Raw genomic sequence first — 17,379 nt, 5'->3', positions numbered from 1 at the left:
TCTTGATGGCGAATTTATCGAATGTTTGGAGACCATAGAGTTACAAGAATCATCATTGCAGAGTTTTCATGAGGAGATTCCTGATGAGATGATTGAAGAGGAAATTCCTGATGAGGACATGTTACTAGTTCTTTCAAATTATGAAAATTCAGAAGATGTTGCCTGGGGGTGGGTCGTCAGTAGCGGTCTGTTGTGCGAATAGTTCCAAGGCAGCAGAACGCGCTGAAATCTAGATGGCACGAAGGTGATGTCTAGTAAGTTGCCGCCCAGCAAATAACGGCGTGGGGCGCCGCGGGGGGGGGAGGCAGTCCAAAGTTCCGTTAAAAGGGCAAAGGAAAGGATCGGTGGTTTGAACCATCAGTCAAAAAGGGGAGGGGGTGCAACAATTTTTCCTACCGGGTCACACTGTGCTTTCACCGGAACTGAGGTCTGCAGGTTTCTAGTCATTCAAACTGAGGCTGGCGCCAGCATGGGAGCGCCGAAGTCCCGCGGCTACAGTTTCGTCACTCCACGGGCGATCATGGCAGTCATTCCCCATCGGGGGTGTCTGCGGGGGTCGGGGACTCCCGCGGCTCCTCTAGAATCTTCAAGGTCGTGGAGGACTACGGTGGTGGAGTCAACCAGTGACCGGGCCATTTCTTTATGCTGGGCCCGCTCTTGCCAGGTCGACCGCCATTTTGAGAGTTCGGTAGCTACTGGCGATCGCGGGGTCAAATGAGCGGACGGGCTCCACCCTGCCGGGCGAGACGTTGCAGCATCGCCACAGTGGAAGAACCCTTTTCCGGGCGCCTGGAGCGCTGAGGGTGCAGCTGGGAAGCCTCCACCTGGGGAGGCGGGAGAGGCCTGTTCGCACCGTCTCTCCCACCCAGTGCACCCCACGGCGTCTCGCTTGACATTTGTTATGGCCGGACCAGGCGATGAGGACGAGGGGGGGGGGGGGTCGGAGGCATGTGCAAGACATCCCCCCCCAGTGTTGTCGCAGCCATTATAAAAGAAAGAAGAAATGTCCCGTCCGTCTTTGGGCCGGACCTCCGGTGGATGGCGGCCGGACGCCCTTTGCTCTGGCCCCATGAACGGGTTCCTTGGCTCATCGGCTGCAGCCGGATCCCGTCGGCCCCAGCCCCCGGCCGTTGGTGGCCGGACCGGGAGAGAGAGTGGGGGGACAACCTGCAACTCTCAAGTGCCTCCGCGGCCGGACTGGGAGAGAGAGGGGAGGGTCGAGGACATAGACATTCCCCCCCCTGCAACTCTCCAGTGTTGTCAATCCCCTGGCCGGGTCCCGCTGGCCTCGGCCTCTCCTCCGGCTACTCCTTACGTGATGATCTCCTGGCCGACGGTTGGCAGCAGGACCCGCCTTATATGTGTTGCTTCCGGCTGGGCGTAGCCGGAAACCTGTTGCACTTTGGAAGTTTCCAGAATGGGGCGGATGTCTGCTGACTTGTATCTTTCCCAGTTTGCCGTTATTTGGCCGTGGCAGGCGGTGGGACAGACACGTTTTGGGGCAGTGAGGGGCGATGAAGCCTCGTTGCCTTGTGGCCGTTGCAATGTCACACTTGGTTTCTCTTACTGTTTTCAGGTTTCTTATTACGGGCTTACTTCTAACGTTTCTTGTTTCTAGGACAATAATAGGTTTTATCATTACGTATTGTTATCGTTTCTTTGTTTGTTATTTAATAAAAAGTTCATTAGTGGCCTACTGATTTTCGTTTTCCTATTCCTTTCTTTCCAGGTTGTTTCATGCTAAAGTTTCTGTTAACAGGATACAGTGATCACTTCGTTATTATTGCATATGTCCTTTTCACTAGGGGTGCTCTCTGGTCGGGCCAGATGACCTATCTCTAGTAAATGGTCCGGGTGAAACAGGTGCATCAATCAGTGGGGAGTAGATAGGCATGACAGATTACAACGGGGGAGAAAGGTCCGCATTACCTACCCTTTCACTACTTGCAAAGATTTTCCTACGTTTATTTGCAAACAGGGAATACCTCCAAAAAGAACCAATTCCCAAACAGTCAATGTTCGGGCAAACAATCAATCAATGAGGAACGAAATAGGCACGACGTGTTAAAGGTTTGCGTTACCTACCCTTCACTATCTGCAAAGGGAGAGAGAATATTCCTATTCTTCCTCGTTTGCAGGCAGAGAAGATCCGTAAGAGAACCAACTTCGAACAATTCAATGCTCGATTCAAACAATCAACAAGGGGTACTGTGAACACAAATGAACGCCGCTTATGTACATACACATTGCTATTTTCAACAGGTTGTTCCTAATGTTTCTATTTTAGCGAGGTCAAAAAGAGATCCCATTAGTGGCCTACTGATTTTGCTCGATTCCTTTTGTTTTTTTACACGATTTTTCGCTATCTGCAAAGACTAAACAGAGTATTGCGACTCTGTGCTTGTTTGTAAATAGAGAATGAACCAAAGAGAACAATCAATCAAATGGAGAGAGAAGCAGGCACGACGGATTACAACGGGGGCAAAGGCCTGCGTTAACTACCCTTCACTATCTGCAAAGAGAGAGTACTCCTAATAGAAATGAGGGGGGGGGGGGCAGCATTCAAAGCAGATCAGTGTGCATAAACACGAAAATGTTTTTACTTACCACGTACTTGACATTCGACAGCTTATGATATTTGCTATTAAAAAACCATTGAAATTCACTGAAAAAACCATAGGTTATAGACCATATATAGTTAGGAATTAGCATTTACAAAACCTTGAAAATTCACTGAAAAAACCATAGGTTATAGACCATATATAGTTAGGAATTAGCATTTACAAAACCTTGAAAATTCACTGAAAAAACCATAGGTTATAGACCATATATCGTTAGGAATTAGCATTTAAAAAACCTTATTTTACTCACACAAAACCATTGAAATTCCATATATAGTTAGTTGCACTAACTATATATCGCGCACCCGCAATCCACTGCTGATAATGTCACATATTACATCATTCATGACATGGTCAGTGACATCACTGATGACATCACTGATGACATCTCAAATGACATCACTGATGACATCACTGATGACATCTCATTTGACATCAATGACCACATCACTGATGATATCATTCATGTGACAATACAATGCATCTCCTCACACTTTAATATAACCTCTGTTACACCCAGTGTTAAATACAGAGTATAATTTTTGAAACCATTGACACACCAATACTAGTTACTACATACGCACTCACTGATTCCTACGTCTACACACACATTCACTCATTCACCCATACAATCATTCATACATACAATCACTCATCTTTACAACACTATCATATGCACTCATACACCTATACAGACACTCACACTCTGCTACTCATCCATGGAGTTACTCACACACCTAGTCAGTCCTGTAAAGAATCAATCACACTTCCATTTTCTATTTTTTCCATTTTCCATTTAAACATAGAGTACCTTACATTTTCAAACATATACTAACACATACTTACTCTCTTATACAATCATTGATACAAGTACACATTGATCTGCACAGAGTCACACATCTCCCAGCCAGCCACACACACACTCAGTCTCCCATACAAATACTTGGACAATCAATCAATAACCCATATAGTTACTCATATAGCTACTGATCAACACATGCAGCAGTTTACAGAACAACAGACATAATGATGCACAAATTAAGACAGTTTAGTCACTAACCCATGCACTCAGTGAGACATATTTAATCACTCACTCACTCATACAGTCAGTCACGCACCTAAATCCTTCATCCAGACACTTATACATCTACTCATTCTTCAATATGTAAAACATATTTAAACTTTACAGAAACACACAGTCAATGGATGATGTCATCAGTGATGTCATCAGTGATGTCATTTGAGATGTCATCAGTGATGTCATCAGTGATGTCACTGACCATGTCATGAATGATGTAATATGTGACATCATCAGCAGTGGATTGCGGGTGCGCGATATATAGTTAGTGCAACTAACTATATATGGAATTTCAATGGTTTTGTGTGAGTAAAATAAGGTTTTTTAAATGCTAATTCCTAACGATATATGGTCTATAACCTATGGTTTTTTCAGTGAATTTTCAAGGTTTTGTAAATGCTAATTCCTAACTATATATGGTCTATAACCTATGGTTTTTTCAGTGAATATATATATTCACTGAAAAAACCATAGGTTATAGACCATATATAGTTAGGAATTAGCATTTACAAAACCTTGAAAATTCACTGAAAAAACCATAGGTTATAGACCATATATCGTTAGGAATTAGCATTTAAAAAAACGTATTTTACTCACACAAAACCATTGAAATTCCATATATAGTTAGTTGTACTAACTATATATCACGCACCCGCAATCCACTGCTGATCATGTCACATATTACATCATTCATGACATGGTCAGTGACATGTAGTTGAGCTTATATAGCGCACAGCTACCCGCAGTGGGTTTCCCGGCGCTTGCTTAGGGAACCCTTCCTGGTATTCCCCTGTGAGATAGCAGTGATGTCATCACTGATGACATCACTGATGACATCTCAAATGACATCACTGATGACATCACTGATGACATCTCAAATGACATCACTGATGACAACATCCAGTGACTGTATTTTTCTGTAAAGTTAAAATATGTCTTACATATTTAAGAATGAGTGGATGTATAAGTGTCTGGATGAAGGATTTAGTAGGTGCATGACTGACTGTATGAATGAGTGATTAAATGTGTCTCACTGAGTGCATGGGTTAGTGACTAAACTGTCTTAATTTGTGCATCATTATGTCTGTTGTTCTGAAAACTGCTGCATGTGTTGTTCAGTAGCTATATGAGTAACTATATGGGTTATTGATTGGTTGCCCAAGTATTTGTATGGGAGACTGAGTGTGTGTGTGGGTGGCTGGGAGGTGTATGACTCTGTGCATAGATGTGTGAGCAGTTGATTCACTAGATGTATGGGTTCAAAAGTGCATGTGGAAACAGCTGTATGGGCGGTTGACTGTGTGCATCAGTGTATTGGTGAGTGAATGGATATCTCAGTGCTACATGTCAAAGTAAGTACATATGTAAAACACAGTACATGTGAGAGTTGACATATATAAATAACTGTGCATAAGAGCCAGTGAATGTGTGAGTGGCTGTATGGATCATTGTGAACTTGTATCAGGGATTGTATAAGAGAGTAAATATGTGTTAGTATATGTTTGAATAAGTAAGGTGTGTATAACTGTATAGTTGAGGAAATGGAGGTGTGATTGATTCTTTGCATGACTGACTAGGTGTGTGAGTAACTCCATGGATGAGTGACAGTCTGTGAGTGTCTGTTTACACTGAGTGTATCTAAGGTTATATTAGAGTCTGAAGAGCTTCATCGTATTATCACATGAATGATGTCATCAGTGATGTGATCAGTAATGTCAAATGAGATGTCATCAGTGATGTCATCAGTGATGTCATTTGAGATGTCATCAGTGATGTCATCAGTGATGTCACTGACCATGTCATGAATGATGTAATATGTGACATGATCAGCAGTGGATTGCGGGTGCGCGATATATAGTTAGTACAACTAACTATATATGGAATTTCAATGGTTTTGTGTGAGTAAAATAAGGTTTTTTAAATGCTAATTCCTAACTATATATGGTCTATAACCTATGGTTTTTTCAGTGAATTTTCAAGGTTTTGTAAATGCTAATTCCTAACTATATATGGTCTATAACCTATGGTTTTTTCAGTGAATTTCATTGGTTTTTTAAAAGCTAATATCTATAGCTGTAAAATGTATTCTTCTTTAAATCCAAAAATATATTTTATATGTTTATTAATAATTTTTTTTTAAATATTTTTTTTGTTTCGCTCCCGGTCCGCGAACCGGGAAGCTTCCCGTTAGCTCATCTTGATGCCGCGACCCAGTCCGCGAAACCGGTAAACGTTCGGTTTGCGCAACTGCCGCTTTAGAAATCAACATCGTGACGCATCGCGAAAGCGCGACGTATCGCGTTGCCGCGTAATGCGTCTTATGATGTACCGCGTTAGCGCACCCGGAAGTGCCCCGGGGCGCGGACCGAGGCGCGAAACGCAGCTCCCCGGAAGCGATCCGCGTCGCGTCGCAAAAGCGCGACGTATCGCGTTGCCGCGTAATGCGTCTTATGACGTACCGCGTTAGCGCACTCGGAAGTGCCCCGGGGCGCGGACCGAGGCGCGAAGCGCAGCGACCCGGAAGCTATCCGGGGCGCGGACCGGAGCGCGTAACGTAAGCATAACAGGTCATGTGACTTGTTAATAACACTTTTCATTGGTTCATTTCACTTTTGGTTTCATAATCATGTAAGGCTAGGTCAGGTGACCTAAAAATAACACTTTTCATTGGTTGAGAACTATTGTTTTTCCCAAATGATGAAAACCCCTCCTTCTTTCCTCACTCTGACTTTCATCATTGTGAGAGGAAGACCTTTATTAATACTTGAGAAATGGCTTCAGTAGTTGCTTCAGCTGGTGCACCCCCACCACCACCTCCACCTCCTCATGGGAAGAGAGGACCACCTCCCCAGGTCATGACCAATACAGAGGAGGAAGAAGAAGAAATAGAGGAAGAGGAGAGAGAAGAACCACAGTTCTTGGAAGAGATGCCCCGGGTTTCCCATAGGAAAGCCAGTTTCATCTGGCAGTTTTATTCAATCCCTCCAGGGCAAAAGAAAGTGAATGCGAGGTATGTCACCTGCCTCATCTGCAAAGATAAATTATCAAGAGGGACTGATAAAAAGTATAGTTATGGGAACTATACCATGCATAGGCACATGACCAGGAAGCATCCACTCAATTACAGCCGGGCGGAAATACGGGATATGGAACAAAATCCAACATCAACTCCTGTGGCCAGGTCAAGATCGTCAATATCATTGACACCAGCAGAGGCACGGGAAACTGTGCCAAACATCCAAGAGAATTTTGGCCACATGAAACATACTTGTATGCACTGTGGTGCGTTGATAGCATGTGGCAACATGAGTATCAATTCAATAAACCTAGCTTACAACAATCATAATTGCCCTAACCGCCCCCAGTAATTTTTTTTTTGCTCCTGTTGAGCCCTTTTCAATGCCTGTTTTTTGTTGTTTCCCCCCCAAAAAAACAAAAAAATATATAAAATCGTTCAAAAAATACAAAAAAAACAAAAAATAAAAAAAAATAAAAAAAATATATAAAACAACAAAAACATTAAAAAAAAAGTTATTTTCAGAACTACCTCCCCTTTCAAAAAAAATTGCTAGAATGTTTAGCACTCTGGCAAGCTCTATTTCTTTTGGTTCGCATCCCGGTTAGCTTCCCGGTACGCGGACCGGGAGCTAACCAAAAAAAAAAAAAAAAAAAAAAAAGAGTAAGTATAAGGAAAGTAAACAGAGAGTGATGTTAAAAGAAAGACAGCTATAGGGAGTAAAGAAGAGATACTGTTTAATAGATCTATTTACCGAAGAAAAGACGGAAGAGGGTATAATTGTGAAAAACAAAATAGATAAGGAAGTGAAAGAAAAAAAAAAGAGAGTAGAACAATAACAAAGAAGAGTTTCTTGGAGAATGTGAGTGAATGTTCAAAATAAGATTAAAACATGGGGAATAACAGAGAGAAAAAATAGAAAACAGAAAACAAAAAATAACAGAAAAAGATCAATTGAAACAGCAAAGAAATGTAAGTAACATAGAGCCATATCATCAACATAGGCAATAAAAGTTTTGCAGCTTTTATCGTCAGAAATGTGTCGCTAAAGCCGCTTTTGCGGCAGAAAACTGCCGCTAAAACCACTTTTGCACCAGTTTTCTGCCAATAAAAACAGCAATAATTTTATTGGCTGTGTTCATAATATGCCCCTTAGTGTGCTTCAACTACACAGAGAAAGCATTTTGAACAAGTAGTGATAGAGTGATCAGTCAAAGACACTAAGAGTAATAGAGACGGAGTGAGTGAACAAGAGTGAGGAACTATGAGAAGAGAGGGACTGAGAAAAAGAGTGGAAGGAGTTGAGTAAGTAGGTAATAGAGAAAGGAATGAGGTAAGTAGCAAAGGCAGGAAACTGAGGGTTAAAGAAATGAAGCAGTGGAACTAATAGAAGTTAAATGTGATAGAAATGTAACGAAAAGAGTACAAAATATTTACCTTATAATTGTCGTTAAATTACTCACTTTTTGTTTTTATACTTTCAATCTGTGAAAGAGAGAACAAACATTTGAAAAATATTAAAACATGTATTTAAAAATTACAAAAGACAAGGGAAAAGATTGAAGGACAAACAGTTTTTCAACAACTTTGACACTTACAGAAGCTTCTGCTTCTCCAGGCCCCCTACACAGTCCTAAAGATATACATTTTAAACTAACAGTATCTTGTTGCAGATGAAGTGAGGCCTATCTTAAAACATGGTGCATCTTTTGCATTGCTGTTGTCTCAGAAAAGTGTTGCACGACACTAAAATTTTAAATGATTGCTTCAGGATGCCAATAAGATGTGTCCTATCCAGAGGTTTGTTTGAGGTGAGGCCTACTCAGGGTTGCATATGAAATTTAGAGTTGTTGAAGAGTACAGAGAAGATAATACATTTGCAGGCCTACCAATGAAGTGAGTCATGTCCACTGCACTCTTGAACAAAGGCCAAACCTCCTCTGTTTCCCTGGACAGACCTAAACTTGATCTGCACAATGTGATTCGTAATGATAGGAAACACAGGTGATGTAATTGAAATACGTGCAATTTCTTTTGCTCATTTCACAATCACATCACTTGTGTTTCCTTTGCTTAGGTATCTCATTGTGCAGATGTAGTCCAGCATATGAAAGAGTACGCAGAAGTGCAGCACTGCATGCAACAACTTTGACACTTACAGAAGCCTCACCTTCTCCATGCCTCCTACACAGTTCTACATATACATCATAAATGCAAACAGTACAGAATTAATTATACATGTTAAATGGTTTATTTTTGCTGTTCTCAGAATGTATCAAAATTCACTAAAAACAGTGACTTGAAGGTATTCATCATATAACAGCGGGGAAAAAAAACCACAATCAAAATGATTGTGTTTAAAAAACCCATACAACATAACAAATCAGAATTCAGAACTCCTTAAAGTTAACTTACTTTCCATGACGTCAAAGGATGTCCTATGAACAGCTTACACTCTGTTGTGCTGTTATTACTTTCAGCCCGCCACTTTCTGAAAGAAAACCTCCATCGTTTTTAAAAACATGTTACATGCAATACATGACTTCTTGCTCTCTACCACAAGTTTCCACAAGGCCAAATCTTGTCAGAGCCATTTATAACTCTTGGATTTCTTGTAAGCCAATCCCGTCATTTGGCATTTCTGCAACTTTCAGAATTAAAATGTTGAAGATCATTTTCACAATCCTGGAATAGTAATATCTTCCCCTTCTTGCTCAGTCATGTTCTACATTTCCTATGACACTGATACTGCTTACTATGAAGCAGACTTACACTACCTCTATGACTACTACAATTATTTAATTCTCTACATCACTTTTAATCACAAAGCAATGTAAAACAGTAGACAGCATTGCAGACTTACATTCCCTCTACTCTATGTTTTGATTGGCTGCTTCAATTAGCTTATAAAAAGAAATAGTTTTTCTGAACTCATTCAAAGTGCACTTATTTCTCCATGACGTCCAGTCTTATGGTTAGAAGTTATGTCTCTGAACTACACTTATCCTCAAGGCCAAATCGTGTAGGAGCCATTAGAACTTCTTGAAATTTCACAGAGCACATCCCGAGATTCTTTCCCTAAAATTTTGGTTTTAAAAACACCAGGTAAGAGTTTTTAAGGTCAAACGGCAATTTTTTTTTGAAAATTAAAACAGAATCATTGTAGAATGACCAGCCATTTCTAGACTTTAAATAAGCTGTGTAATGTCCTGATGTTATTGAAGGACCGTCATGATATATAATTGCTGCAGTTACAAAAGTCCTTCCTGATATTGATAACTGCGAAGCCACAAAATTTTTAATTAAAGTTGTCAATTTTGTTCCATCAGGCCTACATCGTTGGAACATTAAAATGACATACTGGCCATATGTTCGTATAAATAATGTGGACATCATTTCAGATTTACATTGGCTACACTCCATGTTGTGATCAGCTGCTTTTACTAGCTTATTAAAGGAGACTGATTTACTGTCTGGCAAAGTTAAATATATAAATCTTTCTGAGTCTACACTAGTAGTACTTGATACCATACAGTTCTCGCAGTCATGCTGCCATTGATAAGAAAGCCCAAACAGCTGATCTACATCTACACCTTCAGCATGCAATACATCAAGCATATACATTAAAAACTCCTGACAATCTTGCTGAATATTTTGAGAGAATTGTGTTTGGCCTGAACATCTGTCTAACAGATTTCGAATTTCAGACACACTTTCTATGTTTGTTCTATCAGTGCTACATTTCTCTAACACAGAATTTAACAAACTGCAAAATCTTTGATCAGAATTGACCACACTCTCTTCTTTTACATTTTCTAGAGAAAACAAAACATTAACCACTACATTAGCATAGCAGTTGACACCAGAACTGTTTTCAAATTGAAAACCAACAACATCTTCAACAGAATCCTTTTTGTTTCTGCTTATAATTTCAGGTTCATCGACTTTTCGTCTTTTTGCTACAACCTCCCCAGTATTGGTCACATTTCTTCGTTTCCGGCCTACCACACGTTTCTCAAACAAAGGATATTGAGGCAAATGTGGCGCATACTCTCTTCTTAACCTATTGTATTCCTTAACACAATCTAGATCTGCACAAATGCTTGTGACATCACACTCAATCAAGTACAATCCCGATAAAGTTCTAACTCGTGACAATGCCACATATGCCATACCCTCCTTGAACACAGAACTGCCAATATTCACCAATGCACTGTCTACACTTAAACCTTGCGATTTATGGATTGTCACCGCATATGCCAAGCAAACAGGAAACTGCTTACGGCGAACATATAAGTCTTTTACAAGCAAAAATCTAGCAGAACAACGACCAATTAGCTGTACTTCCTCAATGCCATCAAATTTAATTTTTAAAAATTCAATTCCATCTCTATTTCTGTATTTTACAAAATCAACAACATTACCCATTGATCCATTTACCAGACCTCTTTCAACATGTAAATTCCTTCTTAAAATTATACGGCAGTTCAAGCACATATTCAGAGTCTTTTCAAAACCTGCAGTTTTAGATATACTCTTCTCTAATGAATCCAATTTTGTTTTCAGATTCTCAGACAAAATAATTGTTGATCCCATATGCTCTACTCTGTCAATAGCTTCCAGTTTCACAATCTCTTGCTTTTCTAAATGCAACATTTTGTTGTTGAATTTGGCACATTCTGCAAGAGTTGGCATCAAACATATTCCAGATTTCTTCTCAGTAATTTTCTGAAAAATATTCTCAGGCACAACATCTTGTTCTGGATATAAATTTGACAGTAATCGTGCATGTAAAGCTTCTTTCCCATGCTCGGTCACTTTTCCAATTCTAACATCTTGTAGAATAGTCTTGTAAACTTCATCCTTCGCCTGACGCATATTTTCATGCAGTTCAGCATAATTGAAGTTTAACCATATATTGACGTTGCCAATGCTGCCTAGGCACTTCCTGGTATCTTCATGCGTGAGCATTTTGAACACAGGTTGCCCTTTCACTGGTGTCAGCTGCAGAAGATCTCCGAAAACAATGATGTGTTTGCCACCAAATAACACATCATACTCTGTTTTGAGAACTTCTTGCATTCTCAAATGCACAAAGGCAAGCATGACATTGGAAACCATGCTTACTTCGTCAATGATAAGAAGTTTCATTTTCCTCAAGATTCTTGAAACTTCAAAACAAGCATCTCCAGATAGCTTGTGATATTGTAATTTGTTGTCATGCTCCACTGGCAGCATCAGTAAACGATGTAAAGTAATCCCTTTAATGTTATGTGCTGCCAGTCCAGTTGGAGCGGTGACAACACAAGACAGCGATGACTCTGTCCTTTCCTGCAAATAGCATGAAATTGCTTTAATGAGGAAACTTTTTCCAGTTCCCGCTTCTCCACTCACGTACAGTCGGACAGGCTTCAACGACGTACATGAGCACTCTTTCTTGTCATGACTTAATCCATGATCAATTTGCATGGTAACTTCGTCATATATTTTCCTCTGCTCAACGTTGAGTTGTCTTTCCAACTCTTCTAAGTTAACCGCATCCTCCTGAGCATGTGCCATGGCTCTTTTCACTTCATTCATAGCAGTGGCAGCTTCATTTTCGATAACAGGTCCTCCTAGTGGATCCTGACTCAATGAAGCAGAACTCTGACTGTCCTGAGAACTGTCTCTGGCAATCTCGGCTGCAATCATTGCTTCCTGCTCAATTTCCGCATTCAACATTTGTACATATTTGGGAAAAGCAGGACATTCTATGGTCTCCTTGGCGGCATTGAAAGAGTCTTCGTAACAGAGAAAATCTCCAAGCAGTTCCTCTTCTGCACGCCAAGGCTTGAAAAGTTGCAAAAGTGCTAAATAGAAAAACTCATTTTTTTCAGGAGATTCGCCACTCAATTTTCGATGGTTTACCAAGTGGCATTTTCTTTGCTTGACCAGACATCCCTCACTTCCTATTACAGCATACACTCCTTTCTCAGTATCTTCTTTGATGTTCCTCTTGAATATGTAATTTTGAAGAACCTCATACAGACAAACATTCTCGAGGTGAATGCTTCGATTTGGATAATATGTATCCAACATGTTGGTCTTCAAAATGTCGGTACTGTTTGGCTCCTTTTCCGCCAGATACTCAATTTCCCGCACAGGTTTGAGAACTCGATTACGCGTTGCAGCAAGACCAAGACTCGCCCAAATGATACTCCTGGACTTGGCATAGAGACTTGCTGAAGACAACCGGTCAGAACATTCGTACGCTCCGATTTCTCGATGCGACAACATCTTCAGACTGAAACTGTACAACTTCTTGCTGAGGCTCTTTTCATGGGAAATGTCCTCCCACATATCCTTCAATTCTGTCTTCTCTTTTTTGGTGATGTAAGACGTCACATACCGAGCCACAGCCATACAGTTATCAGCCACAAACTGTATATCCATGTTAGCATTCCACATGGACAAAATCACCGGGTTGTAGTCGTTGATGTACTTGGACTCTTCGTTCCTCTTCAAATTGTATGTGTTTTTAGGTGATTTCTTCATCACATTATGTCGCAGCGAAGACATCAAACTGTTTACTCTTCCTTTAGAAATCACCGGTCGTGGAAAGCCGAAACGACATTTGGTGTAGAACTTGTCCTTGTTTCGGAATTTACGACGACAGTACTTTCCACATCGATGGCTTTGGAAACGCAGAACTTTTTCTCTTAGGCTTTTCTTCTCCTTTGCGTTTGGAACAGCACACGTAGAATACTGTTGTATAAAACTCATCACTGAGTCTTCTGGATCCGTTCCAAATTTAGGTGCATCCTTGATCCACAGCAACATATGTATATGAGGAGCACCTCTTGCTTGGTACTCCTTTCTCCAGAAGAAATCCAACACCTCTCCAAGAGGTGGATTCTTCTTATTCATGATGAAAGACATCATAGCTTCAAATCTATGATTGAAGTACCTACATACATTGACTGGATCCAAAGAGCACAGTTCTCCGGGTGTCTTGAATTCGATGTTTTCTACGTTAGCATTTGCCTCTCGTAGAAATTCAAGTAAGTCTTCCCAGCCATACTCGGCACAGCTCAGAGTGAGGAACCATGTGGGAGTACCTAAGTTCCTCAGCATACATTTTAAATCACCATGACGACGGTACCAGTACTCATTAGTACCACGCTGACACGCCATGAGATTAATCAGGTGAGAATCCAAAATACTGTCTTGGACATTGACTTTATCCATAAAGTCACTTGCCGAGATGTTTTGCATGTGTATACCACTTTTCAAGATGTGGTTCACTGCATATGACAGTCCAGACAGATCGCTTTCAAACAGGAGATGAAACAAATAAGGAATGCATTGTCGAAACCTAGCATCTCCTGCATACAATCGCAAAGTCCGGTATTCAGAAGCAGGAATTTGATGAGGTCGCTCATCATATCTTCCTCCCTGACCTGTTGGAAAAAGCTGTGGGAAACACCGAGCTTCCAAACTTTCCTCCCAAACACTAATGGGACTCCCTTTGGCTTGTTTCATTTGAAACAACTCAATAGCATTCCCCATGACTTCCTTGGAATGCAAAGGATGAACACTATAATGTTCATATATTTCTTCACTAGTAGAAGTTTCTACTTTCTCAATTTGACCAGCACACAAATCGCTATCCTCTTCCTCACTTACTTCCTCTTCTGCAACATATACATTCTTATAGTATTTTTTTTTTTTTTCAAATACAATGTTGCCTTTTTAACTTTCCTAACATCTACTAAATCTTGCCATATTTTCTTATTCTTTGTCGGAACCCCATTAACTAAGATAACCAGAGGTTCCTCGTCCACTTTTTCTACTCCAATTGTGTTAATGTTTTTCTACAAATCTAGAGGCAAATAAACAACTCTTCCCTTTAATCCTCTCTGTAAATCTGATGGAGGCAATTTCCCTGTCTTTGGCTCCATTCTTACAATAGCCTGAAAGGGATGGATACTTTGAATCAAAATAGATTCATAAGTATTTAAATCCTTCAATTCAGAAGGAATCTCAACCAATTCCAGATTATTATGAACTGCTCTAGCAGGCATCTGGTTTTGATTTAATTTGCAACAACAATAAGTACACACACGTTGATCCAATCCCAAATCAAAACAATTTTCTACCATCAAGTATGTTGCGAAATCCTTCCATTCACTATTATTTTCCCTTTCACTTTTTGCATATAAATCCACTAACTTAGTCTGATTCTTATAATAAGTGCGTCGACAACACACACAAGTGAAATTTGGCCTCTCACTTGATTTGACCTGAAACGTGGCAATTTCCCTCTGGAAATTATCTGTACTGGAAACCTGTACACTATCTTCCACATCACCCGCTTCTTCTTGGTCAATTTCAACATTCTCCTCTTTATTTCCAAAGTAACAAAACTCAATTTCTTCACATATATTCTTCACATCTATTTCAGAACCATGCAAAAGAGCAGCACATAATTTTTTAAGCATAATTGCTGGACTCTTAGCATAATACAACATTCTAACTAATTTCCTCACTTTATTATGATGCACTGCTAGCATCCTGAAATGATGAAAAACACTCTGGCATACTCTCCTGGAAAGACAAGCCAGTGAATGACCATGCAAACCTGTCACTTCTCTCACTCTGCAAGGATCTAATTCTTGCAACAACCTTATTTTCTGCTTCAAACTTTTCTTATTAAATGACCGTACAAAATCACAAAGCAAATTGATGGAATCCTGTCGCACACTGCAAATACTACTACACTTCCAGGTGTACACAGGACCCTTAGCACGTCTTCCTAAAACCTGATTACCTAACACCTCTTCTGCCTCTGTTGTCACAAGTTTTTCTTTTTCAACTGGACAACCATCTTTCACTTCATAAGCACGACCACTGGTGTCAACTGCATGCACCAAATCATTATCCTGGAAATAACTCTCCTCATTAAAAAATGCCTCACAGCTTGAACTATGCATCCATTCTCCAGAAAAAACTTCACAAAAATTACTACGATTAACTATTCTCTTCCATCTACTATTTCTTTTGAAATCATAAATTGCCTTGTTTAGCTTCCTAATTCTATTGATTATCAAAATAAATAACTTACGTTTAATTTCAAATGCCTGATCAATAACTTTCTCTTATAAAAAACCACTTTCTGTTGACCTTTCTTAATATTTTTTAACAAATTGCCAATTATCCTGTTGCGGAACATTCGTTTACGAATGTCCCTAAACTGTTGTTTCCTTCTACTATCATGCACAGAGTTATCTCTTGCTCTAGCAGTAACATTTTTGATTGGCCTTTCCTTTCCATTTGAATTGCTTCTCTTTTTCTGGACTGAAACATTTTCTGTAGTAATATTTTTTTTACTACAAATATTTCTTATGAATGTTTTTGTACTCTTACCCGGTGCTTTCTTGTTGACTTGACAAATCTTTTTGTTAGAGGACTGCTGCTTTTTTTCAATCACCTGCTGTCTTTGACGTTTTGCAGCCTTTCTCAGTCTTTCTTTCGTTGGCATGGTGAAATGTTGAAATGATCTGCAGTTGAATCTGTGGTAAAATATATTAAAAAATGTTATTAACCACTATTACCCAACAGTACATCAATAACAGTAATCAAAAACTTAAAACACTACTTTACATTTTTACATATAAGATTTTTTAGTGCATGGCAATTTTAGAATACAGAAATAGCAGAAAAGAAATGGAATTTATATTCATGTTACCTGTGCTATCTTATATGTGAATCTGATCTAATTTTATGAGCATATTTTAATATTTTATTGAAGACACTACACATAACCTGTTTTTGAAGGTGTCTTTATTTTTAAATTAAACGGTTTACATTTTTACTTTTTATTTATTATAAATTTTAAAAATAAATGTTTATAGTTCCATAGGATCAAGCAGGTCAGCTTCCCAACCTATGTCATATAATTCGGACAAATCTGCATCCTCATCACGTTCTTCTTCATCCTCAGGATTTAAATCATCCAAGGGATCAACATCCACTGATGTTTCAATTACAAGTTCAATGATGAGGTCAAAATCAACTGATTGCTGATTGTCGCTCATGTTGATGTTGTCTTTATCTTTAAAGAAAGATAACAACAATGAGATGTTGCAGAGTAAGAGACAAATCTCAGAGATTATAATAGTAAAATTTTTTAACAAGAGTAACATTTTGCAGCTATTATTTAGCCATGTCCAGCGATGCTGAGCAGGTGAAGCCTATGTCTAATTTTTCAGTGAACAGGACTCATCTCTTCTTAACCTTGGATAAGCCTCACCGACTCTGTGTCCCCTGCACATACTTAAATGTAAAGGGGCAGATTTATGTTAAATGGCACATCCCCAGGCATGCACCAGTTAACGTGCACCGCTGCTCTGCCACCCATGGTGTGCCACATTTACAATCAGATAGGAGAAAGCTGCGTCAAAACCCTGCGCCTGCTTTAAGCAGGCATAGGTCTTGACGCAACATTGTGGAGATGGGGCACCCCTGAGCCTTGCTGGAGCTGCATCGCACTTGCGATACAACTCCAGCAATGCGCCACCTTTACAGCACAGATACGTCACGCATCTGTGCCATTTTTGCCCCATGCTGCGCCGCATTATAAATGCAGCACTCCATGGGTGGCGGAACAGCGGCGCGGGATGACT

This window comes from Lissotriton helveticus, chromosome 4_1 (assembly GCF_964261635.1).
Source record: "Lissotriton helveticus chromosome 4_1, aLisHel1.1, whole genome shotgun sequence".
NCBI lineage: Eukaryota > Metazoa > Chordata > Amphibia > Caudata > Salamandridae > Lissotriton > Lissotriton helveticus.
This window is presented reverse-complemented; position numbering follows the sequence as displayed.